Below are 26,765 nucleotides of genomic sequence, written 5' to 3' on the forward strand. Positions count from 1 at the left end.
CTCAGATCTCTGGCACATGTGTCCCCTCCTCCTCTTTTTCCCCTGTGACATCCTAGCCTGAAGCAGTGGCTGGGACAACTTGTGACTTCCAGCTCTCCTCCCCAGGTGGAAAGTCCATTTGCCCCGCTGGGGCACCTGGTGAGGATGCTGGCCGTGCGCTGCCAGGATCCAGTGGACGGTGTCTGGCCGAGGTGCCGAGGCCACCTACAACCTGTACTGCGTCCTCCTGCCCCCAAAACATCTGCACAGCCTCTCTCGTCCCTCCCCTCCAACCTCCGCACACGATCTGTTCCAGAAGAACGAGGGCCTAGAATTACCTGAGCACTTTATTTCCATGGAGGGACCTGCCTCCAAACACCTGCAGTGACCTTCTGGGACAAAACACCTGCTCAGGAAAGAGTTCTTTTGAATTAGTTCCTCCCCGTCTGGCTGAGCTTCATACTCATCCCTGGTTCTGTCTCTGCTCTGAGGAAGGCAAAGTGGTGGGGGTCCTTAGACGGGGGCGTCAGCTCCATTCCTTGAGGTGATGTCTGCTCCTCCCCTGCCGGCCCCCAGCTCTCTGTGAGCCGGCTCAGCTCAGCAGGTGCCTTGGCCTAGGCCAGGTCCCTGAAAGGTGCAAAAGGGTGGCCTCAGAAGCCTTCTGAGTATCTGAGGGGTGGGCTTGGGGCCTGTGTTTCAGAGATGAGAAGGAAACAATGGGGGCTGTTGGAGGAGGGGGGCGAGAGTGAAGCCTGCAGTGCCAGCACCTTCCATAACGACACCGTTCAGATGGGCAAGGGGCGCGGGGCAGAGACAGAGTGGGGAGAGCTGGGGCCTCTCATGTATATAATGTTCTACCACCTCGGGTGGGACTCTTGTATTCCCCTGCCTTCCCTCTCTGTGACTGGCTGTGAAGATTTCCTTTGGGGACTGTCTTGTGCCATGGAAGACCCAGGCCTGGGCTCCCGAATGCTCTCCCTTGAGTACTCTGGGTGCTGATCCTTCATCATAGCCTGTCCCCCGGAAGCATTGGTTTCATGGTCCTGATGCTTCCTGAGCAATGTGCATCCCAAGTCCTGCCTCAGAGAGGTGGCACTAAGGACCCTAGCCCCAGCCCCATCTCCCACTGCTCTGCCTCTGTGGCCTCTGACATCTGAGCCCCACATTGCACCTGAGCTCAGTGTGTCTGCCTCCCACCCCAAAGACTCTGGCTGTGGGGACAGTGTCCTCTGGGAGCTCAGCAGACAGCACAGGCCTAGGGCAAAGGGCATCTTGCTCCCGAGAGGGGTTCTCCCTCATCCCCTTCCCAGAAAGGGTGGTCGGGGCCATCTGAGGCAGGGTGCCCAGGTGAGCCCAGACTGACGGCCCATGTTGCAGGTGTTTGCAGAGTACTTCACCCAGATCCGGCTCAGCACCCTAGAGCTGGAGGCCATGGAGGGCCTGACCGACAGCAAGGCTGAGTTTTCTCTGGCTGCTGCCCAGCTGATGGGCACCGTCATGAAAGAGCGGGGCAGAGACATGAGTGGCACTATGGCAAGAGCTCTGCCCTGTAAATCAGGAGCCCTGAGCTCGCTCCGGGCTCTAGTACCAAACAGACTCTGGCAAGTCTCTTCTCCTCTGTTGGTCTTAATTCACTCACCTATAAAATATAGGTGAGCTTGGACTAGATTTTCTGTGTGGTCCCACTGAGCTGTGACATTTGTAATCCTGAGCTCAAAACCGCCTCCTGCGTTGGGTCTGGTTCCTCACTTAACATCACCATGCGCAGGGCTGTAGGCAGCTGGGGTGGCTAAAAGCCAAGAGCATGGGAGGCATTGTTGGGGGCATTCACCTCGTTCCCCAGGGTGTCAGGGCTTAGGCTGTGGCTTGCACATCAACAAGCTCGTGGGGTGACTCTGACCTTTGAGTGTGTTGTCGTTCCTTTTTTTTTTTAGTTTAACATGAAAGATTTGGCATAAAAATCTACATCTCCTGCTTCACTTAAAAAAATTTTAAATGTGGTCACCTAGGGCACTTGTCTGATTGGCCACTGTCCCTTTTATAGATAGGGCATGGGCCCCCTCAGACCATCTACTCTTGCTGAGTCCCCTGACATCCTTTGCTCTCACTCACTTATGTGACCTGCCTGGCTCGGGACCGGACCTGGAAGGGTGTCTGCAAGCACTGCACTGGAGTAGCCTTCCCAGGGCTCTGTGTTAAGGGCTGAGGGCCAGGACAGAGCCTGGGGCACCCCAGTGCCACTTGTCCCTGCAGTGCTGAGGGTTGAAATTGATTGAAAGTTGGTCCTGCTGGAAGGGAAACCCGTGAAGTGTCTGCAGGGCCCCTGCCTTCCCTCCTGGTGGGCTGGTACCTCCTGAGTAACCTGGGAACTCACCTACAAGCTTTGGGCTGTGGCAGGCATTTGCCACAGTGGCCTTGGTACCAGCTTGTAGAGTTTGTTCTGTGGCCCCTCTGGTCTGGCATCGCCTGCCCCAGAACTCTGCCTCGATAAGGGCGTCACTGGCAGGACTGCAACTAGGCCCCTTGAGTTTGGGAGTTGGTAGAGGAGGACGGTGGGAAGGAAGCATGGAAGGGTTGTGCGGAGTCCTCCTGGCTCTGCCCTGTAGGTGGAGGAAATTGTGGAGGGCATCCTTGAATGGCTCAACTTGAATCTGGAGCCAACACAAAGGAGGAGACCCTGCAGGCCAGGTCCTCTCTGGCAGGCAGCAACACCTGCACTGTGGTCCCCATCTGCTCAGCAAGCCCCTGCCCTGGGACAGGTACCTCCACCCTGGCCCAGGGGCACATTCTGTAGCTCAGGAACCCCTGGTGCCTGGTCCCAAGCCCCAATTAAAAGTCACTCTGCAAGAATACTGTCTCTTTCCCCCCTTCTCTTTGATCCCAAGCAAGCCTCCTCTCCATGTGCTCCGGCCAATTTCTCTTTGGTCTCACCCCCTCTGGTCCCTGAGAACCTGCTCTTCATGGGCCTGAGATCAGACTTGTTCTAGGAGTGTGATAAGCAGAGCCCATGACATTGCTGTCCCCAGGTTTTGCAGCTCCACTCTGGCCCTGTGGAAGGTATTTGGCATCCAGCGAGACACCAGACTCAATGCCCTGCAGCTGCTCCCAGACATCCTGGAAAAGACCCGCTCCAGAGAGGACACAGTGGAGATGGACGCTCAGCCTGTGGCGGTCAGTACAAGGAGGAGGGGCCTAGGACATCCTGTCCTGGGAGCTTGGGGGCAGAGTGGTGGATCAAAGGGCTTGACCTCAAGGGTCAAGCAGGTACTTGGTAGGGGCAAAGAGGTGAGGGTTCACACTGGCTCATCACAGGAGCACTTTAACCTCCTTTTGGTGCTTTTGGATGTAAGAATGCATGGTGGAGAAAGGGTGACACTAATCCCATTGTATGAACAAGGAAACTGACAGGCAGGGTCACCTGCTTGTTTACTCTCCTGATTCTGGGACTGGGCTCATTTTACAGGAAGCCTGGGGGTGCGGCAAGGAGCATAGGAGAGGAGGAGGTTTGGTGGTCTGGAGTTAGTGTGGACAAAGTATGGCAGAAATCGTCTTCTGCTGAACATATAGAGTCAGTTTCCCTTCCACTGTTAATGTCAAGTGAGCAGAAGAGGAAGCAGGTTGCAAGTGGGTGGCGCCCCCATTTCCCTAGGGGTGAGGTCGGGGTGTTCAGTCTTTGGATGTTTCTTACAAGCCTGGCTCAGAGCGAGCTGTGCCTGCTGGGCAGTGACAGGGAGGGACAGGGTGGATGGCGCTCTGCAGGCTGTCCACTGCCTGCACCGCCACCGCACCCCAGCGTTCAGGAAGCCCCATAAGAGTGGAATCAGCCTCTCGACAGCCTTTGACTATGTGGGGGAAGGCAGAGATCACGCTCCACCTGGGGATCATGCGGCACTCTGGGACTTGGAGCACATAGATGGTGCTAAGAGGAACAGACGTGGGAAAACGAGGGGCTGGACATGCCAAGGAAATGAAGGCTCAGGGGGCCAGGCAGCTTGAGGACACGCCTAGGGAGGCCCACACACTGGGTGTTGTGACATCCTCGGATGAGGGGTGGGGGATGCACTAACCCTGGGGCAACTGAGGGACCCGAGGAGGAAAAGCAAATGCTTCAGGGACTCCCAGGGGATTCCACTGGCCCTCCCCCACTCTTACATATTCTGGGTGCAGGACCAGGTTACTGGTTCCCCGAAGGCCAGTTTCCTCCATGATGAGGTTGGGATCCTTGATCCTCTGAGTTAGAGTGCCCCGAGAGTCATGCCTCAGGGTCTGCGCCACGATGGTGCCAGAGAGCTGAGGGGCAGCACACCATGGTTACAGACGGAGGAAAGGTCGTGGGGACCCTGTGCTCCCCTCCAGCCCTCCCTCAGCCACTGCTCAGGCAAGGACTGCACCCAGCTGAGGGCAGTGGCAGATCTGGTCACATGGGGAGGAGGCTATGGGGACGGGCTTGGGGGTACTGCCGGTAAGCCTCGAATTTGGAGCCCGATTCTGGGGTCTGTGCATTATTCTGGGGGCACTAGAACTGCTAACCCCTTCCCAGCTTTCCTGGCCTCCTTGAACAGTCCGCTGACGTGCCAGGGAAGGGAATCCATTTGAGATGACCTGATTCTCTTTTTTTCTCCTTCCTGGGACAAGCGAGTTAACATCCTGTTAAACAGGCAGTGCCTCAGCTACAGCAAGGGGATGGCTGCAGCTGCTGGGCTCTCCCCAGCTCTCACCTGGGCATAGAAGGCCCTGGCCAGGATCTTCCTACCCTCATCCATGCTGCAGAGGTACTTCTGCACAAGCCTCGTGATTTGGTGAAGAAAAAAGGCATCGCATGTCTTTACCAGTTCGCAAGTGGTCGTCAGGGGTGGGGGAAGTGGCCAGGGGCCAGTGTGCACCCAACTGGGAAGACATGCGGGCTGAGGAGTCAGGAGAGCAGAGAGCTAGGAGGTAGGGTAGGGAGGGCAGAAGGCTACTATATTTGAGTGCCGGGACCTGGGAAACTGGGGTCAGGGGTCAGGGGTCAGAGTGGTGCCAGAGACACTGGGGAAGTGGTTCCTCCTTGTCAGGTCTATGACCCATGTGTGGAAAGATTTGGAGCTGGACAGAAGGTCCCAGCATGGATGGTCATGTGCATAAGACACCGCTCCTTCAAACACAGCTGCCAGTACCAACGGCACTACCTCCAAAGCAAAACTGAAGGCCACCGCCATTGGGTCTGTGAAAAGAAAAGGATGAAAAGATGAACAAGGTGTTATGCCCTGGGTTGAATTCCTGTGCCAGCAAGTTGGGGACGGTTCTCAGACCTGGTAGCTGGGTTCTGCTCTGCTGCTGACGAGAAGTCATGACTCTATGGCCCCATCTCCAATTGCCCGTCCCCTCACCCCCTCACCCGGACCCTCCTCCAACCACAGAGTCCTATGAAAGACACCACAGGGATGTCCTAGTGGCGGTTTCCAAATGCTGCTCTTGGCACCTCACCTCCACACCTAATCAGTGTCTCTCCTTTATTGGCTTCCTTTGTTTTCATTTTCATTTTATATTTCACTAGAATCAAATGTGCTGAGGTTAAAAAATAGTATGACAAACACTTATTTAGGAGTCCAGCCCCCATCTCCCTGGTGAGAAAGCTGAATTCCAGTAGGGACTTGCACAGGATGGGGCAGCTAGTGAGGAAGTGAAGGCAGAGGCCAACCAGGCTGATTCAAATGGCCAACCCTGAGTGCAGAGGCTGACACGGTCTTGGCCCCGTCATCTGCCATCCTAGGATGGGATGACTGCAGCAATGCGCAATCGCCCTTTTTGAGCTGGTGTGCATGTGATAGCTTTCTCTTTGGTTTTGCCATTGAAGGACTGATGAGGAATCCTCTCTCTCTTTAGCCATTATGCTGTAGTGTGCACATCCAACTTGTTAAAAGGCTACCTCTGTTCAGGAACTCTCTCTCCTGTCCTACCATGCCTCTGTCATTTGACACTGTGCCTAGCTCATGATAGATGCTCACAACATATTTATTCAGTTAATATACAATGCACTCCTGAAAATGTACAGAACTTAGCTGTTGGTGGACATTATTCATTCACATAAGCTAATATAGACTTAAACAGTCTTATTCACAGCATAACTAGGATAAAAATATGCATTTTTTAAAATGTGGCATGCTTAAGCTAAATTCTTAGAAGGGAAGAAAGTTACGAGCTGTAGATGGGGTCCATGGTAGAATTGAAGCCATGATGTTGGTTGCCCTGGCACTGTGCCTACGTGAACTGCCTGCTCAGCTCCGGGGGTCTAAAGAGAATCACTGAGACACGGCAGTGTGGTCTCCGCAGTGAGGAAGCAGGCCGGCCGCTGCAGCTGGACACGCACACGGAGACGGGGATGAGAGGCAGCCGGGCCAGGCAGGGCCGGGGAAGCCACCGCCTCCTCATCTCCATTTTGTGCTCCATGGCAGGAGAGGGAGCCGGTGAGGATGGCAGCCACCTCTGCCCTGGGCCACATGCTGGGGTGGGACCTGAAATGTAAGCTGAGAACCACGATGAAAAGGGAACTGTATAAATTTCTGCTCCCGTTGCTGCTGAACATGCAGGAGGAAAGCAGTGAGGTGGTCAAGGTACGCTGGCTGTCTCTGTCCTGCCCAGCCCAGGCCTCTGCATGCCCTCTTTGTGCCCGAGCAGAGCCCCTTCCCTTCGGCTCTCTCTTCACGAGCCCAGCTGTGGCCATACACTGTACAGCCGCCTCCTTGTCATCCTCCTCTGGGCTGGCCCTGAGCGTGCCCACCCTCTCTCTGTCCTCTTTCTGGAGAACAGGTCTTGGTGGCTTCTAGGTGGAAACATTCTGTAAGACGGTGCGAATGGGTGGCAACATGTGACACAGTCACACAATGGAATGCCACTAAGCCCTAAAAGAGAACGAACTACTGATACGCACCACGTCATGAATGAACCTACAGAACGTGTGCTAAGTGAAAGAAGCCTGGCATAAAAGGCCGTTTCTTGTGGAAGTTCCGGGCAGGCAACTCCACAGAGACAGCAGCTTAGCGATTGCAGGGAGGGATGAGCAAGGGGACGCTCCGTGTGTGAAGGGCGGGAGGGATCTCACTGGGGAGAGGAGGTGTTTTAAGACTGATACATGGTGGTGGATGCACCATTCAGTACAGTTACTAAAAATCATAGAATTATAAAACAAAACAAAGACAAAACCCTGAGTCACGTTCACTGTGTTCAGTTGGACACATTTTTTTAGAAACGCACTAAAATAAAATTAAAATCATCATTCGTCATCCATAGTTGGGGGAGAATTTCCTTCTGGGCTTTTCTCCTCGTGCAAATACTTTGTCAGCACCACTGGGCTCATGCTGGCAGTGAGGCTTTGTAGCGTGGTCATCTTGCCTACTTCCTGACACAGTGTCCTACGGCATTAACTCTCTGAGGTCGGTGCTACCTAAAGTCACCAGGAGAAAAGCCATAATGTTTGGGACGGGGCAGCGGTAAATGCAGTAAGTGTGTATGCTCAGTGTGCTAGCCCATGTGCATTTTGATTCTGGAAGGGGAAGAGAGAAAGGGAGGGAGTGTGTCCGGGGTGTTCCTTCCATCTGTCCGTCTGGATGTGGTGTCTGCTGCTGTCCACGCTCTGTGTCCTAGAAGGTGCCCTCTCCCACCAGCTCCCATGCCCTCGGCTTCCTGTTGGGTTCCTCCCTCCCTGATGAGAGATCAGTGGGCAGGAGAGAGAGAGACTGGGGTATTCCTTCTCCAGCCCCCTCTGTGCCATCTGTCCCTCTGTCCCCAGCCACAGCTCTCTCCTGCAGCCCCTTTGGGTTCCGATAACTGCTCCCTCCCCTGTCTCATAGGGGGGGTGTCAACTGGCTGCTTGTCCAGCGCTGGATGCTTCAGCCTCTCTGCTTGGCTCCCTGCCCTACTGCCCTCTGCGAGCCTGCCCTTCACGTGGTCACTCTGACGGCCTCTCCCGAGGGCCTTCTGTTCCCTGCTGTGCAGCGCGTCCTAAATGTACTGGAGCAGGAGTTTCTCATGGAGGTCACGTGGGACACGGTTAGGGAAACATTGTTCTCCAGCAGCCTTTTGAACAGCTGCACAATTCCCCATACTGCGTGTGTGATGTTATCATGTATTTAACCTCCTACCATTGAGCAGCTGTTCACTGCTGGTATTTTGCACATCTTTGTGCAATGATTATGTCCTTTGGATAGATTTCTAGAATGGCCAAAGGGCACGGCCACTTGAAGGTATTTCCAGTAGATCTTGAACAGAGCTCTTGAAGCCTGCCCAGCCCAGGGACAGTGGCCTTGCCAGCTTGAGGGCACCACCCCCTGCACCCGGTGTCTGGGACGTTCAGGAATCGTTAAGAAAGCAGACTTTGGCTGTGGGAGCTGAGGACAGCAATTTGGTTTGGAGGCCCCAGGCCTGTTTTGTTCTGGGGCTTTGAGGCCACTTGTTCTGTGAGCTCTGTAGCAGGTCCTGCCCGAAGTGTCCTGGCCCTTCTCAACAAGGGATGTTTGAGAAACGGGTTGGCGTCCCAGCTCAGCCACTCCCCAGGGGCGTGGCATCGGCCTGTCGTGGAGGCCCCCTGAGGTCTGGCCCTCTGAGTTGTGGACCGCGGGCCCGCACGGGATCAGCTCCCCTAGTCTCAAGTGCCCACCGCCTCGCCCGGCCCGTGCTGGGGGAGACGCGGTGGCCGTGCGTCTGCCTTCTCCGAGCCGCACGCACACATCCACGCGTGAGGGCTTGGACTTTGTTGTCTGTGCGACTTTGCCTCCCTGCGCCCTGGCCCCAAAGTGGCATTTGTCAGCTCCCTCAGATGCACAAAGTGCTCTGTCGGGCTACTTGTGACTGGGAAGCCATTCGGGCTTAAAATATTTCTTAACATGAAACTCTTGCCATTCCAGTTCTTTGCTTTTCTAGGGGAGCCTGAGGCCGACCTTTACAACTGCCGCAGAGCCGCCCCGATGGGCACGTCCAGCACCTGGACGGCGGACACTACTACTTTGCGTGTGCCTGGAGTGGTTATTTTGGTATGAGCCGATTACTCGCACAAATTTAATTGGTGTGCCCTTCCCGGTTCCATCAGGCAGCCGCGGGGCTCTGTCCTCGCGGCGGGTCCTCGAGTCAGCGTTCTGCACCTTCTGATGGTTCACCCTGGAGTCTCTCTCACTCCCCAGGCCGAGGGCTTTGTTTTATCTGTCTCCACGTTCCTGTCTTGTGTGCTGCAGCAGCCTTTCTTTGGGACTATCTTCCGGTAACAGAGGCCACACTCCCTGTCCTGCTGGCACAAGGGAAGGTGACAGCAAGTGAAGAGTCACCACCTCTTCGCTTGCCAGGTGGTGAGTGAGGTGCTGCGTCTGCACCGTCTGCATGTCACCTCCCCAGCCTTTGCCAAGCACACCCAGCGTCAGCATTCAGTAGGCGCTCATTCACTCTACCTGCCCTCACGCATGCCCTGGGGCCTAGTCTGGGCTAGGCACTGGGGCTCGCCTTGCAGAAAGACGTCGTCCACTCATCCATTCACTCCTCACCCATTCAGCCAGCTGGCGTGTAGGAGAACCCTGTGTCAGTCCTAGCACTCACTCGCAGCAATGGAACCTGCTCTTGCCGGTTGACGCAGACACAGAAGTTGTTCCAGGGTGTCAAGTGCTGCACCGTCTGGGAGGCCCAGAGAACTCGCTGCACAGTCAGGAGCAGCCCCCGCCTGAGACTCGCTCTGCTCCCTGGAAACCGTGCTCCACCGGACACCAGCTCATGCCCACGGCTGCCCCTGCATACTGCCACCTCTGCTGCCCTTGCCAGAATGGACGCCAGAAGGGGCCACGTCCTCACCCCAGAGGCTTCCGACACAGTTCTTGCAGGGGAACGTCCTCCTGGCAGGGAGGCCTCACGCCCCACGCCCCACGGAGCTGTGACAGGTAGCTTCTCTGTTGTTCCTCAGGGAAGGGAAGGATGTGCCCTCAACTCCAGGCAAGGGGTCCTGGCCAAAGTCACAACTCAAGCTCACTGCCTCCTCCCCTCCCTTCAGAGCCCCAGAGTCATTGACCAGGCCATGGTCCCTTCAGTCCATAGCAGGCCATGCCCTGCATGTGGTAGCATTTCTTTACAGGGCCTCGGGTCTGCCCCCTTCCCCTCCTCCCACTAGGAATGTCCCCATGGGGTGGGAAACAGGGAGAACGCACAGTATGATTCCTGAGGATGCCTGAGTGCCCACTCACCTCCTCGGAGATCTGCCACGGGGACTCTCTCCTTGTTAGGAAGCATCAGAGCAGAGCTGCCTGGCTGTTAATGGGCTCTGGAGGCTGTGACATGTGTCCACCTGCAGTTTCCAGGGGTCTGGCTTTGTCTGTGTAAACTGGAAAAATCTAGAGTAGTTGCTGGGGTTAAGCCACCAGATGCTCATTAGTCGCCTCCTCCCGAGCGCTGCACACAAGTATCCCGGGGAGGGAGCGGTGGCCTGGCAGCCGGCGCTCTGAGGGTGGGGTAGGGTGGGGCTAGGAGATTGGGTTCTCCTTCCCTGGGCAGCCCCGGGAGGTGCAGACCCTGCCAGCTGCATGAAACATCCTCCAGTGGGCACGTGTGCAAGGCTGGGTTAGAGGCAGAGCTGAAGGTCCTTGAAAGGCACCAGGATAGGACCTGCCGAGTGCCAGGCACCTGATATGTGTGCTAGCTCAGTGGATCCTCCCAGCCTGGGGTGTTATTACGTCCCCTATTTTGCTTATGGGGAAACTGAGGACTGAGGCGGTAAGGCCACAAGCCTAAGCCACACGAGTGGCGTTTGATGGAGAAGGTGAGTCGGTCTCCAAGGCTGATGTTTATTCCCCAGGCCATGCTGCTCCCCTGTCCCCCCAAGCTGAGGACTGGGAGTCCGAGGCTCAGAGGAGTGAAGTTACCTGCTCAAGGTCACACAGCGAGCCTGTGACATTGCTGGGCTGAGACTCCTGAGCCTTCTACTGCAGGATAGTAAATGACAGGTGGGTAATGTCCCTGCTGCACCCTGATGGGGCAGAAGGCAGGAGAGCAAGGCCTGAGACCCAGTGAGTGTGTGTGGGACTGGGCTCCGTGCAGGATACCAGCTGCTGCCCCTGCTCTGTGAAACTGGGACTGAGGCTCCATCTACAAGCTCTGGGCAGCCCTGGGGCCCTGCGTGGAAGGCATGTGGGTGCAGGTGGCTTTCTTGGACTGCTCTCGTTTCTGGGGTTTTGGGTCTCATGGGCCTGGGCATGGTGGCCAGTAGGCCTGGCCACACCCTTACACTCCCTTTCCCTCTCTAGGTGAGTGCTCCCCGGCCCAGATGGGAGTCATCCAGGCCTTGTACCCAGAGTCCCTCTTCGGCTAGACGCAGCAGTTCCAGCAAGCCATCGCCAAATACCCAGCACGTGATGTTTTCACCAAGGAGCCAGGCTTCCATGCTGCTCTGGGTAAGTTTGCTAGGATTTGCAAGGGCCTTGCAGACAGTCTTTTCCTCATGGACATCTCGGGTCTGCTGCGCGTTCAGCTCACAGCGGCCACCTGTCCCGAGGAGCAGAGGTTGTTGAGAGCCCAGCCCAGGAATCGACACCAGGGCCCTGGCCTCTGTGGCTCCAAGTGGCCACCAGGAGGGGTTGGCGTTCCTGAGCGGGGTCATGATGTTTTCAGCACCACCTACAGCCATCAGAAAGGATGCAGAGTTCAGAGTGCAAACCCCTGGTCGGGTCGGAGTCCTCCTCTGCTGTTCCCTGCTGTTCTGCCTGCGGGGGTGGAGGCTGCTCCCTCCAAGCCTCCTGTCGTGAAATGGGGAGGATGGGGCCTGGCCCTGCCTGCATGGAGTAAGTGAGAGGTGGCCAAAGTGTCCTTAGTAAAGAGTCAAGGGCTGTTCCGTGGGCCGGAGCGTAACTGCTGCGCGGCCGGGAGACCAGCGCGGTGGAGCTGAGGCCGCCCCGTGGGCTGTGGTCAGTGTGCAGGAGATACGTCCTGTGGGCACACTCAGCGCTGGGCCCCAGCTCAGGGCCTGGCACACAGTGGGCCCTCAGTTGGTGGTCCCGCTGCCCTACTTCATCCCTAAATCTGCCCCAGGAGGGCTATGGTGTTATCCCTCCAGACCAAGATAAACCGAGGGCCAGCAAGGACACCAGCGCACTAGTGTGGCATTGGAAGGGACTCCAATCTGGCACCCAGGTTCCAGGTGTGCCGGGCCCCTAGGCCCTGCTCAGCAGAGCTCACCTGACTCAGGGCAAGGAGGCCGGGACAGGAACCAGAACAGTTCCAGTCCGTGTCTTCATGGAACCTCCCGCTGCACCTGGGTCGCAGCCATCCCGAGTCAGCCCTGGCTCCACCCGCAGCCCAGCGCTGGGTTGTGGTGTCTGCCACTTCTTCTCCCTCATTCCGGGCCAGGCTGGCTGGGGCCTGAGGTGCAGAGCTGGCCCGGACACGCTTCTCCCTGCACCAGGAATGTCACTTACAGGAGGATCATGTCAGCTATGTCGTAGCATCACCCTGGCACCAATCAGAATTTAAAGAAAAAGAAATTGAGTACTTCAAGTATAGACATTATGAGGTCTTTGAAAGCCTGAAGTTATTACAGATTTTCAAACTATAAATGGAAAGGTCCATGAAGCATTGCACAGGTTTAAATTTCTAGTAAACTATATCTCAATCTCTATAACCATGTGAACAAAAAACACTTGTTTTCTTTAAAGAGGAAAATGTGCTTGTGACCAAAAAAGGAAAAAGCCACTGTGGGTTCTACCCAGCCCTGATTGGCCCATTTCCTGCTCTGACCTCATAAAGAGCCATTGTGACCAACTTACCAACACCTGTGTAAGCCCCTGGCTGGGCCTAGGATTTCCATCCATATTGCCCAGGAAGCTGCTTTTTGGTGACCTGTGGAGTTTGACCACAGTGAGACTGCTGTTTCCTTGTTAGTTAGCATGGTTAGTGTAGTTAGTATGGTTAGCGTTGTTTGCTAGTTGTGTTAGTGTAGGATAGTAAGTTTGTTAGTTTTGTTACCATACTCTAGTTAATATTGTTTGCTAGTAGCCTTAGCATGGCATAGTTAATATTGTTTTTTATTACTGTTAGGATAGTATACTTGGGATTATTTTTTGTAGTATTAGTGTAATTAGCATCGTTATCCTATTTAGCATTATTTATTAGTATTTTTAGCATAGTTCATACAGTTAGTATTGTTAGTATTGTCAGAGTAGTTAGTAGAGTTAGTACTGTTAGTAGTCTTAGGCTAGTTAGTATAGGTGGCGGTGCTCATTAGTTAGTTAGTGTCGTTAGTATAGAGTTAGCCTCTTTAGAAGCAACCATGGAGCAGGCCTGGCCCTCAGTTCATCCACTGAGGACTTCAACAGTTATAAAGCCCTCAAGACAATTGGCTTGGGCAGCTTTGACAAGGCGATGCTGGCCCAGCACCCTCCTACTGGGACCCAGGTGACCAGGAAAACTAGGTCCAAGAAGACCCTCCCCAGCCTGGAAAGTGTTGATATGGAGGCCCAAGCCATGAGAGCCCTGAATCATCGAGCTTCCTTCAGCTTCTGGTTGTCACCAAGAATGAAGACACCCTCTGCTTAGTCACAGAGTATGCCCGTGGCAGGGACCTTTTCTGGGACATAGTGAGACCCCACTGCCTGAATGAGGAGGCCAAATTCCACCAGATCCTGGCTGCCAAGCAGTACTGCTGCGAGAACCACGTTGCCCCCGGAACTGACACCCCAATCTTCTACTTGATGAGAGTGAGAACACCAATCTGGCAAACTTCAGCTTTGCCACATTTCATGAGGGGAAGATGTGGGACACCTTCTGTGGAGCTCCTCCTTTTTGTGCCCCAGAAACGGTCCTCGATGAAGAATACGTGGGACCGGAGGTGGACGTGTGGAACATCGGTGTTGTTCTCCACAACCTGACAGCTGGGCGTCTTCTATTTCATGGTGACACCTGAGAGGAAATTAAAAGTAACATCAGGCCGGGCGCAGTGGCTCACGCCTGTAATCCTAGCATTCTGGGAGGCCGAGGCGGGCAGATTGCTCTAGGTCAGGAGTTCAAAACCAGCCTGAGCCATACCTCATCTCTACTAAAAATAGAAAAAAATTAATTGACGAACTAAAAATATACCTACAAAAAATTAGCCGGGCATGGTGACACATGCCTGTAGTCCCAGCTACTCAGGAGGCTGGGGCAGGAGGATCACTTGAGCCAGGAGTTTGAGGTTGCTGTGAGCTAGGCTGATGCCATGGCACTCACTCTAGCCTGGGCAACAAAGTGAGACTTTGTCTCAAAAAATAAAAAAGTAACATCACCCATGGAAGGCATGAGACACCTGCTTTCTTTTCTGAAGAATTGAAAACATTTTTGAAGTTGTTCCTGACCGTTGACACCTGGAGAGGCCCACCCTCCCTGGAATTATGAGGGACATTTGGATCAAGGGGCAGGAGACACCGGAGGAGACCAGGAGAGCCACAGTGCCTGCCAGTCCTCTAGCCAGCCTGTACAGGAGTCCCAATGCCAGCGTAGTAGCCCCCAGCGTGGCCCAATGCCTCCCTGTCCACCAGCACCAGCAGCCATGGGGAAGAACAAGGAGACACCTCTCTCCAGGAAACATCCGGGAAGACAACTGTTTCCACTCTGGGCAGCCAGATGGGAAGACCTCAGCCTCTCCCTCTGAAGACAGCCAGTGCCTGAGGGGCTTGCCAGGAGATTTGCCGAGTTTATGTTAAGAATGTGCTGTGTCCTGCCAGCCCGAAAAATCTGCTGCAGACGGTTGAACAGGTGGAGCCAGAGAATGTGGACAGCTGAAGCAACAGGAGCAAGTATGTGGGGCGGTCCAGCCCTGCTTCCTGCATCTTATTTTATTTATTATGGTTTTGCTGATATTATTTTTAATAGACAAGTCATAGTTGCATACCTGTGTGGGGTACATTGTGAATTTTATATATGTGCACTATGTGGATTGTGACAGAAAGCTAATTACATATCCATCACCTCAGAAAGGCAAATGCAGCATGATGTCACTTATGTGTTGAATCTGCAAAGCTGACCTCATAGAAGCAGAGCAGTTTGATGGAGAGGAGAGGCTGGGGGTGGCAGAGGGGGAGGGCATGGGTAGTTGGTCACAGGCCACAGACAGGAGACAGGAGGAAGAAGCCTTGACATCTGTGCACAGCAGGGTGCAAGAGAAAATGAGAATGTCCTGCACATTTCAAAATACCTGAGAGTCCCCTTCAAATGTCTCCTTGGCTTTAGAGTGGACAGCAAGAAGAGCCTGAGCTCCCTGGATCTTGGCAACACCGTCGGTGTGTGAATTCAGCCAGGCGTGGACTCACAGCTCTGGGTGTGAGTCAGCAAGAAGCAGCCGGCGACCTGCAAAGACATCTGAGTGAGTTGTAGCAAGGCCTGGAGCCTGGAGATAAGAAGGCTCCTCCATGCCCACCTGGTCCCCTTTGTTCCTCAGTGTGAATTTTCTTGGTGTTCAACAGCCCAGTAAGAGGTCACCCAGAGATGCTGTCCTTAAAGTCCATCCCTGGCTCTCACCCCTTCAGCAATGCCTTCTTTTTTTATGTCATCACACATAATAATCCAAATACATTTGAATTATTTTGTGAAGTAATTTTATGTCTAGGGACCCACAGTTCCAATTCTGTGGAAGCCATCACCCTTCTAAGCTCTTCTGTATTTGCAAGTCCTCATTAGGTTGGCTGAGCTGCGTTTCTGGCTCATGTTTACCTCAAGGTCTCAATAGATCATTATCTTAAGGAGATAGAATATTCCAGATTGGTATTCTACTGCCTTTCAGTTCTTTCTTGAGAACACATGGATGTTAAAGGATCATTCAAACCTGTCTTGTCTTGTTAGTTGACTTTCCTCAGTTTTCAGAGCAAAAGACACAAGGTGGAAACTGAATTATAATGTCCTAGATGCCAAAGTTTCTAGTTATGAATCCCTGTGCCAACCAGGAGAAAAAGATGAGTGGAGAACTGACTATAATTTAGTCTATTGCTTTATTTTATATTGTTTTGATACACTGAACACTTTTGAAGGGCAAACTCTATTTGATTTAGTGAGAAGTAGTGTAAGCATTCCCCTTTGCCTAATGTAATAACAGATTTGTTCAGAAGGTCATCCCTATGAAATCTTGTACCAGTGTTATCAGTTTTTGTGATTACAAAAGAGGCAAAGGGAAGATTTTGAGGAGGAGAATCTTAAATTTTGAAAACAATAACTTTTTCTATTGTTTTGGCATTGGTATTAATTTATTGTTTGTGAATATGAAACATTGAGGAGCCCCACCCCCAATCAGCATACTCTGATCCATGACACCAATTACTAGACTACAGTTCAGTTGCTTCTTTTAAAGAAAAATGGAAACAGATCCTTTAAAATGTAGGAAAGTCAAAGACAATAGCCTCTTAGGCACCACAATTAATTTATGGCACCTATACTTACAAGTATTGTGAAAGGTTCAAAGGCATGCCAGGTTTTCTAGGGCTCCAGCTGGCTATAGCCAATTCTTGTGCACAAGTTTTTAGGAAAGGACAAATTACATCAAGAAAAATTCAGAGCTCAAATGGTTGACCTATCAATATGTAATTAAAATGTCTCTCATGCTTTCTGTTATCTGGCTACCCTAAAACCTGCTAACTAACTGAAGGGAAAAAAAAAATGTCTAAAGAAGTTTTTTTGAAAATCAAACTGCCATGGAAACTTCTTTACCTAAAACTTTGATCCACCGACCTAATTAAGTTACTAATCAGGGCAACTAAAGTTTGCCATGTAAACAAGTTCCAGTTTTGCCAGAAGAAATTTGGATCCAATTGTCTTTTTAACAGACTGGTGAGTTGTATATCATCTCAGGGCTAGTGTTTTGTGTGTGTGTGTGTGTGTGTGTGTGTGTGTGTGTGTGTGTGTGTGAGCGTATATGTTCAGGTATGTTTGTGTCTATCCATGTATTACATGTTTGTGCTTACATGGTTTCAGACTAGCTTAAAAATAAGAGAGCGCTCATAAATTAATTAAGCAAACCCAAATGGTTCATGTGAATTTAGTAAGCTTTGGTAAATAAGCTGGGTTATTATTATTTTAAAAAATATCCATAAAAAAGTAGCCATAAAAGGGTATTATTGGTAAAGTAATAGTAAAAATATTTTGAAATTGTCAGCATACATTTGATTTTGCCTGGGTTCTACTGGACATTTTTATGTTCATGAGGTGTTGAGATTTGACATAAAGGCTATAAAACTATAAACTCAAACAAAGACAAAATGATCTGTTTATATGATTTTTAATAAGAGAAATTTAATATTGTTGGTCTAATAATAGCTAAATCTCCTGAGTTACCAAAAAAATACCTTATGTGTTTAACTTTAAGGTAAAAATATGGATGTATGTAAGTGTTAGAACATTATAATAAATAAAACACCAAGTAGATAGAGCACAAAAGAAAAAACTTATGGTGAAAGGTTTATGAGAAATTTTAGTTTTGGTCTTTTAATCTTAACTCAGATACAGTTTATTTCCACTGATTTCAATGTCTGTGGAAAGGTACATGAATGTGTTTCTAACTCACTCTTTCTGTCATCTGAGATTAACAGTACTGTTAGGCATTCACAGCTATCCTAGAAGTTGCAGCTATAGGAACTTAAATTGGAAACTTTAGTTTTCAGTTAGTCTTGTCTACTTTGTCTCCTACTCTTTACAAGCTAGCCAGTTCTGTGTACATATGTGGTTATAACACAAATTCTGCCTAGGAAAAAAATTCCTAAACTGTTAACTTTTGTATAATAATTTATTTTAAAAAAAGAAGTAAATGATTGATTAAAATCAAAAGAGAATCTCAAAAAGTCTTACTCTTTAGAAATAGTGCATTTGCTCAAGTTTATACCCAAGTTGAAAAAAAATGTTCTGAGACTATTTAGATTGTTTTTAGAACACCTTAGTGTTGATCCTCATGTAAAAGAAAAAAAACTGTTACAACTTTGTATCCTTGTTTGAGGTGTTTAAAAATTGATGCTGAAGGGTTTTTTTTTAGTCTAAAGTCAAGAAGTATCATGCTGACAGGGCTCAGAAAACTATCCTAAAATGAAGGCTTCACACGCAAAAATTCTCTAATCTTGCCTGGTCTACCTCCCACTTCTTCCAATTCCTCCCTGAAGCTAGCCACAGAAGTCAAAATCCCTCTTCCCCAAGACAGGGCATAAAGGCCAGAACCTCTTTTTCTGAAAGCTAGCTATAAAACTTTAAAATTATTCTATGTAAAAACTGCCCCTAAAGTAATTATCTGACCCACTTTGTTTAACTGTAAAACCCGCATTCCAGGAAGGGCCATGCCTTATACCCAGAAGGAAGGCACACTCAGACGGGGCCAGAGAACGCCTGTAATCTTAGCACTCTCGGAGGCCAAGGAGGGAGGGTTGCTCAAGCTTAGGAGTTCGAGACCAGCCTGAACAAGAGCGAGAACCCATCTCTACTATTAATAGAAAGAAATTAATTGGCCAACTAAAAATAAATAAAAAAAAAAAAATAGCTGGGCATGGTGGCGCATGCTGACACCACGGCACTCTAATCCTGGCAACAGAGTAAGACTTTGTCTCAAAAAAAAAAAGAACAGGGCCGGGCGCTGTGGCTCACGCCTGTAATCCTAGCTCTTGGGAGGCCGAGGCGGGCGGATTGCTCAAGGTCAGGAGTTCGAAACCAGCCTGAGCAAGAGCGAGACCCCGTCTCTACTATAAATAGAAAAAAATTAATTGGCCAACTGATATATATATATAAAAAATTAGCCGGGCATGGTGGCGCATGCCTGTAGTCCCAGCTACTTGGGAGGCTGAGGCAGGAGGATCCCTTGAGCCCAGGAGTTTGAGGTTGCTGTGAGCTAGGCTGACGCCACGGCACTCACTCTAGCCTGGGCAACAAAGCGAGACTCTGTCTCAAAAAAAAAAAAAAAAAAGAAGAGGCCAGGGAAAATCCAGACAGAAAGGCCTTTCTGGGTTTCACTCAGCCTGTTGGAATTAGCTCACGCCCATTTTGTCCAATCATATTTCTACATGGCTGTCCATACTGTAAACATAAAAATGAACAATTTCCCCTGCGTCTTTGAGTATTCATCCTCAAGGTGTCCATGTAAAAGTTCTTAGTTTTGTCCTATAAATCTTAATGTCAGTGAAATTTTCAGTAGATGCTTATGGGAACACTGGCCTTTCCTCCCTATAGTTTGCCTAAACTTTGGGGGCCAGGGACACTTTGATCCCTCTGAAATCTATAGATTTTGTTTTGGGATGTAGTGTTTTGGAAGGATCTAATTAATTAATACCTTTTAAATAGAATATATTCTAAAGCAGGGGTCCGTAAACTTTATTTAAACAGGGGGACAGTTCACTGTCCCGCAGACCGTTGGAGGGCTGTTGGAGAGTGCGGCGCACACTCCACACATGTGCACTGATGGCCCAGGACAAGTTGGCTGCTAAGCAGGACAGGCAGCGGTGGCAAAAACACCCGGCGGGCCGGATAAATGTCCTTGGCGGGCCGTAGTTTGAGGACGCCTGTTCTAAAGTGTCTACTATGTTTATAAAATTTAAAAATGATATTACATTGTTTAAAATAACAAGTCTCATTAAAGATACTCATGTTTTTCTTGGTTAATACTTATGAGTTTAAAGAAAACAATTAAAACTATATTGTTGCCTGCTGTGTATTATGTATCTAATTTACAGGGTATAAAAATAGTTAACAAAAAATAACTTACAATAATAACTGAAATCCAAGTGAACTACCAAAATAAATAAGTAAATTAGATACATATGAATGGAAAAACAAATGAAATTTTCACATAATTTCAAATCTTAAAGTTGTATTATGTTAAGATGATCATCAAATGTCTGAGTCATTTATAAAATACTAAAACATTTCAAACATAAGTTTAAGTTTATATACCTTGATGTCTTATTTTCAAATATACTTATGAATGCAAATAAAATTGGTGACTGATAACAGTTCAAAGTTACTTTAACTTTCTAAGTTTTTCTCAGAGTTGATATTATAATATATAATATATAACTTCTGGAGGGAAGGGAAACAATTCTATAAGAAAAAAATTTTAATCAAAAGCATATAAGACATAAATATTATAGTTTTGGAAAAAGATAACTGTCTAATTTATTGTTTTTAAAATTGCTTTAAATTAACTAAATAATGATTAAAATTAAATGGATTCAAAGTTAAACATTATAAAAGGTTTATAGGAATCTTAATTTACCAGCCGGGCATGGTGGCTCATGCCTGTAATCCTAGCATGCTGGGAGGCCAAGGCGGATGGATCGTTTGAGCTCAGGAGTTTGAGACCAGCCTGAGCAAGAGCGAGACCCTGTCTCTACTAAAAATAGAAAGAAATTACTTGGACAGCTAAAAATATATATATATAAAAAAAAAATTAGCCAAGCATGGTGGAACATGCCTGTAGTCCCAGCTACTTGAGAGGCTGAGGCAGAAGGATCCTTTGAGCCCAGGAGTTTGAGGTTGCTGTGAGCTAGGCCTATGCCACGGCACTCTAGTCCAGCAACAAAGTGAGACTCTGTCTACAAAAAAAAAAAAAGGAAATCTTCACTTACCACCAAATTGGTTAAAATTAGATGGATTTGTTTATAAGATTTTATTAAAATTAACTTTATCATTAATACACTAATGGAATAAACAATTTAGTTTTCTCTTTTGATCTAGATTTTCATATGACAACATGAATAAAAAATTTGAGAAATAACAAAACATTTGAGAAATAACAAAAAATTTTGTTGTTCACCCTTTGAATAAATTACAAAAGGGGGTGGGAGGAGAGAAAGAGACAGATTCAGCCTCCTCATTAACTTGTACTGCAGTCTGTCCGTTAGGTCTTATACATGTTTGAGATACTGTGTCTCCTTCATATCAAAGAATAGGATTTTTGCATTTTAAAAATATTTAAATTATCAGTTTGGCAAAGTAAATGTCTATAATTTTATACCAACCTACTATCTTGTTTCATGACAACAACTGTATTATGATAAATAATTCATAATCTCCTACTCTGTAAGCTTTCACTGACATTTAAAGTTACTAAAAAAACCATTCTAGTCAATACATGTGACTGTATATATAATGTGTATGAAAGAATAAAATGTTTATAAGAAAAATGACAAAAGAAGCATAAATATGTTATTAAAATATATATAATTTTGTCTAGTTCAGGTCATTTAGAGGTTAAACCAAAATATGGATTTAGAAAGAAAATAAAACCAAATTTAAAAAGTTACTTGTTACCTGTACTTACCGATTATGTAAAAAAAAAAAAAAAAAAGTTACTTGTAAGTAAGAGAAAAATGTATAAAAGGCAATGAATGTAAAAACATTTTTTGGATAAGAATATTTTTTGGATAAGAAAGTTTAAGCAGAAAGTTGTTAGGCATGTTTTATAGCTAGTCTATAATTCCTGCAGGATGGAATAAAGTTTATAAAGGGAACTTATTAAGGAATTTTGTATGTGGTCCAGTTAGTTGCAATTAAAAAGAAATTTTGGTTAACACAAATTTTTCTGTAAATATTAATTTGCTCTTAGTAAAATGACATAATATATTCATTTTAATTCTATAACCTGTTTCCCTTTAATTTTTTTTTAAAAATGGCACTACAGAAGGTTATTTCTTACTTTTCAGTATTGGCCTAAAAAAAAAAAGACAAAAATTTTATACTTTATCAAGATAATCTCTGTACTCTCTTTGTTAGGTTTGGACTAACTACAAAAACTAAACTTTAAAGGGGTTAAGGTTCCACCCACTTAACTTACTTTAATCACCTTTAGAATCTTTTGATGACTGTTTCTCTCTGTTAAATAAATGACCCTTATTTCATAGTGGCTTGTGATTGTATTTAAACAAATGTTTTAAGCCTTGAATATTTGACAGACTTTCAAAAAGCCAGATTCTAAATGCAGTCTTCTCACCTTAAACTAACTTTTTTATATATTAGAGACACTGAAAGGCTAACACAAACATATTAAAATATTATTTAGCACATGAAACCATACAGAAAACACTGTGAAATATAAAATGGTGTTCACCTTTCATTGGATTATATTTGTATATTATTAATATATATTCCAGTATTGTAAAATATTGATGTGTCTTAATGTATGATATCAGTAATAATTATAGTCATTATATTTAATAACTGTATGCCACAAAAATAACCAGCTTTTTCAATTGTCTCTTTAACCATAACTTGTGTAAGACTTTTATTTTACTTTAATTGATCTCTAAAAGTGTGTTTTGTTTTGTTTTTTTTACTAGCTAAGTCCAAGTTTACATCAAGAAAAATCATAGAAAGGACTTACAAGTTCTCTTAAATACAGGTTTCTAATAATTTTGGAGATTATATATCATTGGACTAAAACAAAAAAAGCTTCCAGGACTTTAATTAAAAAACTAATCTGTACCTGAGTATAGTTCACTCAGCCTCATAGGACTGAACTAAATTTTTATAAAAAGGTTTTTTAAAAAATATTACTGATTGTCTTGTTTTCCATAATCCTGACAAATTTTAAGTAAATAACAAGTTTACCTGATATCTCCAAGACCCAAAGCTATTGAATCCGCCAAGGCCCTGTTCAAACATCCTCCCTCTAGACCCAGGGACTATCAGGGAAGAGGGGCCCTGTGAAACTATAATGGCCAATTCCAGGGATGGAATTAGTTTAAACCTCCAAGATCAAAGAGGAGCAGCATATAAAAGCCTAAACAAACACTAACTGAAAACCTTTGTCTTTTCAGGCCATGTGGTGCAGATGACCATCCCAACCATACATTTTTTTCTCCCATTTCTTATAGACTTAACTTCCTGAGTATAATTGTTCTCAGTATGGTGTCATGCAAAAGGAAATATATAAAATAAGTTATCAGCTACCTTAGGACAAATTACTAAAGAGACTAAAATAATGTAACACAATTAAAAAATCTATAATTCAAGAGCTTAAATGGTTAACAATGCTTATGTTTTCTATAAGATTATAACTAAACTCCGCAAAATACAATAGTTCAACACTAGTAGATGAATTAATTTTATAGGCTTGCCTTTAACATTTTTGATTTTACCTAAAATATTTTAAAGGATTAATGAGCGTCTGTCTACCTCCAATTCTCTCTGATCTAAACCATTAATTGGCTGTAAGCCCTTCTGACTATTCAGTCCTCTTGGCCACAAAGGTCTCCCTGAAGGCTTGAAGGGACCCAGAGCAGGTAGCCAGCCACACCACCCAGGCAATGGATGGAACAAAATAAGAGTTTTGCCATAGATGCTCCCTCTGGCAGATTTTGGACAAAACAGGGGACTTGTAAACTAAAATAAAATCTTACCTCTTTGCCCACCAGCAGCTGACTGAATTGATCCCCTCCTGGCTAAGCGAATATCCTAGAACTAAATTGCCTGCTACAAGGAGGAAGGTCAACATGCCTCCTCATGCTCCCCTCCATTCTTGCAGACATCCTTTGTAACTCATTTGCAGGCCAAAGGGCTATGCCAAACAAGCCTGAGGGTCCTCAATTTACACAACAAATATATGCCTAGTGACTTGTTTCTGATTAACAGACCTCCTTATCTCAAAACATTCCAATCCTTTAGAGAAAGATTTATGTCTTTAATGAATTACAAATCCAAGAATATTTAAACCTACCTATAACCTGTTAAGCCCCCCTCCCCCATCAAGTTGGCCCACATTTTTTGGTCCAAATCAGTGAACACCTCTTCCATGTATTGATGTATGACTTCACCTGTAACCCCTGTCTCCCTGAAATGTATAAAACCAAACTGTAACCCAGCCAGAGTGGGTCCACTTGCTCAAGGCTTCCTGGGCATAGGTCCCAGTCATAGTCCACAAATCTGATTGAGAATAAACCTCTTTAAATTATTTTACAGAGTTTGCCTTCTCTTCTGTTAACATATTCAAACCAGAAAAATAGAACAAAGAGTATGCATTAATCATCCTCAAATATGTGAAGGGCCATCATGAGTGAAGATGAACACAACCAGTCTGCATATTCCCATGAGGGAGGCCAGAGAGAGTGGGTAGGACTTACAGGGAATCAGACGGAAGAATTTTCTATTGTTCAGAGCTTTCCAGGAAGGAAGATGCAGCCTTAATAGATAGTGAGTTAAGGCCAAAGGATCATCACCTGTGAGTACATTTATAGAGAATTCATTTATTGAACAGAAGGTTGAGGAAAATACTCTTACTTTAAGGTTATACTGTGTCAATGGAAATTCTGAGCTAAATTTGAAGACCATGACCTTAGCCATGCCCAAAAAGCATTGAGGCAGTGCACGTGCTATAGCTTGGTTACAGTTTGTTTTTATACATTTCAGGGAGACACAGGTTACAGGTAAAGTCATAAATCAATACATGGAAGGCATACATTGGTTTTGGCCCAAAAAGATGGGCCCTCTCAAAGCATGGGGTCTTATAAGTGATAGGTGGCTTTAAAGACTCTTTGACTTGTAACTGATTAAAGACATGAAGTTTTTGTCTAAAAGTTTTTTAGAATATTAAGATAAGCGAGCCTATAAATCAGACAAGACACTGAACATATATTTGCTGTGTAAACTGAGGACCTGCAGGTTTGTCCTTAGGCCTGTTAATGGGTTACAAAGGATATCTCCCAAAAGAGACAGGGTATGATGAGGCATGTCTGACCTCCCTCCTCCTGGCAGGCAATTTAGTTTTAGGATATCCCCTTGCCCAAGAGGGGGTCCATTCAGTCTATGAGTTGGAGGGAGTGGGAGGAGATCTTAACATTTTATTTTAGTTCACAAATCCCCCCTTTTGGCCAAGATCTGCCAGAAGCAGCATCTATGGCCAAATTCTAACTTTCTTGTATCCATTTTCTGGGTGGTGTGACTACCTGACCCAGGTCCATTGAGTACCTCCATGGGACCCTTGTGGCCAAGAGGACTAAAGAGCCAAAAGGGCTTATAAGCAATTAAATGTCTCAGGCTAGACAGGACTGGAGGTAGACAGGTCTCATCCACCCTTTCCAAGAAATATTAGTGTGAAAACAAAAATATCAAAGGCAAGGCTACAAAATTAATTCATCTACAAGTGTTGAACTACCATATTCTTGAGTTTAGTGGTAGACTTGTACCAAACATAAGCATTGTTAACCATTTAAGCTAACAGAATTTTGAGACTTTTATTCTGTCAAAATTTTTAGTCTCTTTAGTAAGTTATACTAAATTGGCTCATATATTACTGGTTATATCTCCTTTTGTATAAACCCATTACTGAGAACAATTATACTCAGGAAGTTCTAAGTCTATAGGAAGCAGGAAAAAAAAAATTATGATTGGGATGGATATCTGTAACACCTGGCCTCAAAAGACAAAGTTTTTCAGTTAGTATTTGTTTAGGCTTCTGTGTGCCCCTCCCTGATCTGGAGGGTCTAAACTAATTTGTCCCTCGGAATGCACCCTCACAATCTCACAGGCCCCCTCTTCTGTGTCAGTCCTTGGGCGTAGAGTTAGCATATTTGAACAGGGTGTTTGCAGATTCTATACTTCCAGGATCTGGAGATATCAGGTAAACCTGTTTTTATTTAAAACTTATCAGGACTATGTAAAACAAAACAAAAGAATCAGTAATGTTTTAAATAAAGTCTTTTTATAATAATCTAGTTGGTCTCATGAGATTCAGTTAGTGATACTCATGGACATATTAGTTTTCTGACTAATGTCCTGGAAGTTTGTTTTGTTTTAGTCCAGTGATATATAATCTCCAAAGTTATCAGAAACCTGTATTAAAGTGAACTTGTCTGCCTTTCCATGACTTTACTTCAAGAAGCAAAATTTGAACTTAGCCAGAAAGTACCACTTTCTGAGATGAGTTAGAGAAAAATGTAAAAAGGCAATGAATATAGAAATATATATGTATCTTTTTTCTAAGAAAGGTTAAACAGAAAGAAAAATTTAAAGAAATGATCTTATATGGAATGTTTTGTCCTAAAATGACTGGTTATTTAGGAAAAGGGAATGTTAAGACAAAACAGAAAGTTTTCAGGCATTTTTAAAAAATAGTTTATGGTCCTTGCAGGTTGGGATAAAGTTTATAAAGGAAAGTTATGAAGGAATTTTGTATGTGGTCCAGTTAGCTATAGCTAAAAAAAGAAATTTTGGTTAAAACAAAGTTTCATAGCCGTATGCAATGGCTCATGCTTGTAATCCTAGCACTCTGGGAGGCCGAAGTGGGAGAATCACTCAAGGTCAGGAGTTCAAAACCAGCCTGAGCAAGAGTGAAATCTGGTCTCTACTAAAAATAGAAAGAAATTAATTGGACAACTGAAAATATATAGAAAAAATTAGCCAGGCATGGTGGCACATGCCTGTAGTCCCAGCTACTTGGGAGGCTGAGGCAGAAGGATTGCTTGAGCCCAGGAGTTTGAGGTTGCTGTGAGCTAGGCTGACACTACAGCACTCTAGCCAGGGCAACAGAGTCAGAGTCTGTCTCAAAAAACAAAACAAAACAAAGTTTTCTGTAGATATTAATTGCCTTCTTAATGAAATGATATGATGTACTCCTTTTGCTTCTATAACCTGTTTCCTTTTTAATTTAAAAAATCACACTACAAAACATGTTTCTTTACTTTTCAGTAACTCACCTAAAAAAGGCAAAGATTTTATACTTTATCAAGATAATCCCTGTGCTCTCTTTATTAGGTTTTATTAACTAGAAAAACTGAACTTTAAAAGGGTTAAGGTTTACACCGATATAACTTACTTTATCACTTTAAGAATCCTTTGATGATTATCTCCTGGCTTAAATA

General features: G+C 46.4%; 1 long non-coding RNA gene across 3 annotated transcripts; it reads right to left on the minus strand.

Annotated features, from left to right (window-relative positions):
• Positions 1-5,855: 5,855 nt before the first annotated feature.
• On the minus strand, positions 5,856-23,531 carry LOC105864802 (uncharacterized). Of its 3 annotated transcripts, none has more exons than XR_012920133.1 (5): positions 23,310-23,531; positions 15,149-15,300; positions 13,741-13,878; positions 9,541-12,432; positions 5,856-9,235 (listed from the first exon to the last, which is right to left on the minus strand). It is a non-coding gene; the product is annotated as an uncharacterized LOC105864802 (long non-coding RNA). The 3 variants fall into 3 exon arrangements; XR_012920132.1 differs by having other exon boundaries at positions 9,541-9,937; positions 10,176-13,878; XR_012920131.1 differs by having other exon boundaries at positions 9,541-13,878.
• Between the last annotated feature and the right edge of the window lie 3,234 nt (positions 23,532-26,765).

Source organism: Microcebus murinus, chromosome 7 (assembly GCF_040939455.1).
Source record: "Microcebus murinus isolate Inina chromosome 7, M.murinus_Inina_mat1.0, whole genome shotgun sequence".
Lineage (NCBI taxonomy): Eukaryota > Metazoa > Chordata > Mammalia > Primates > Cheirogaleidae > Microcebus > Microcebus murinus.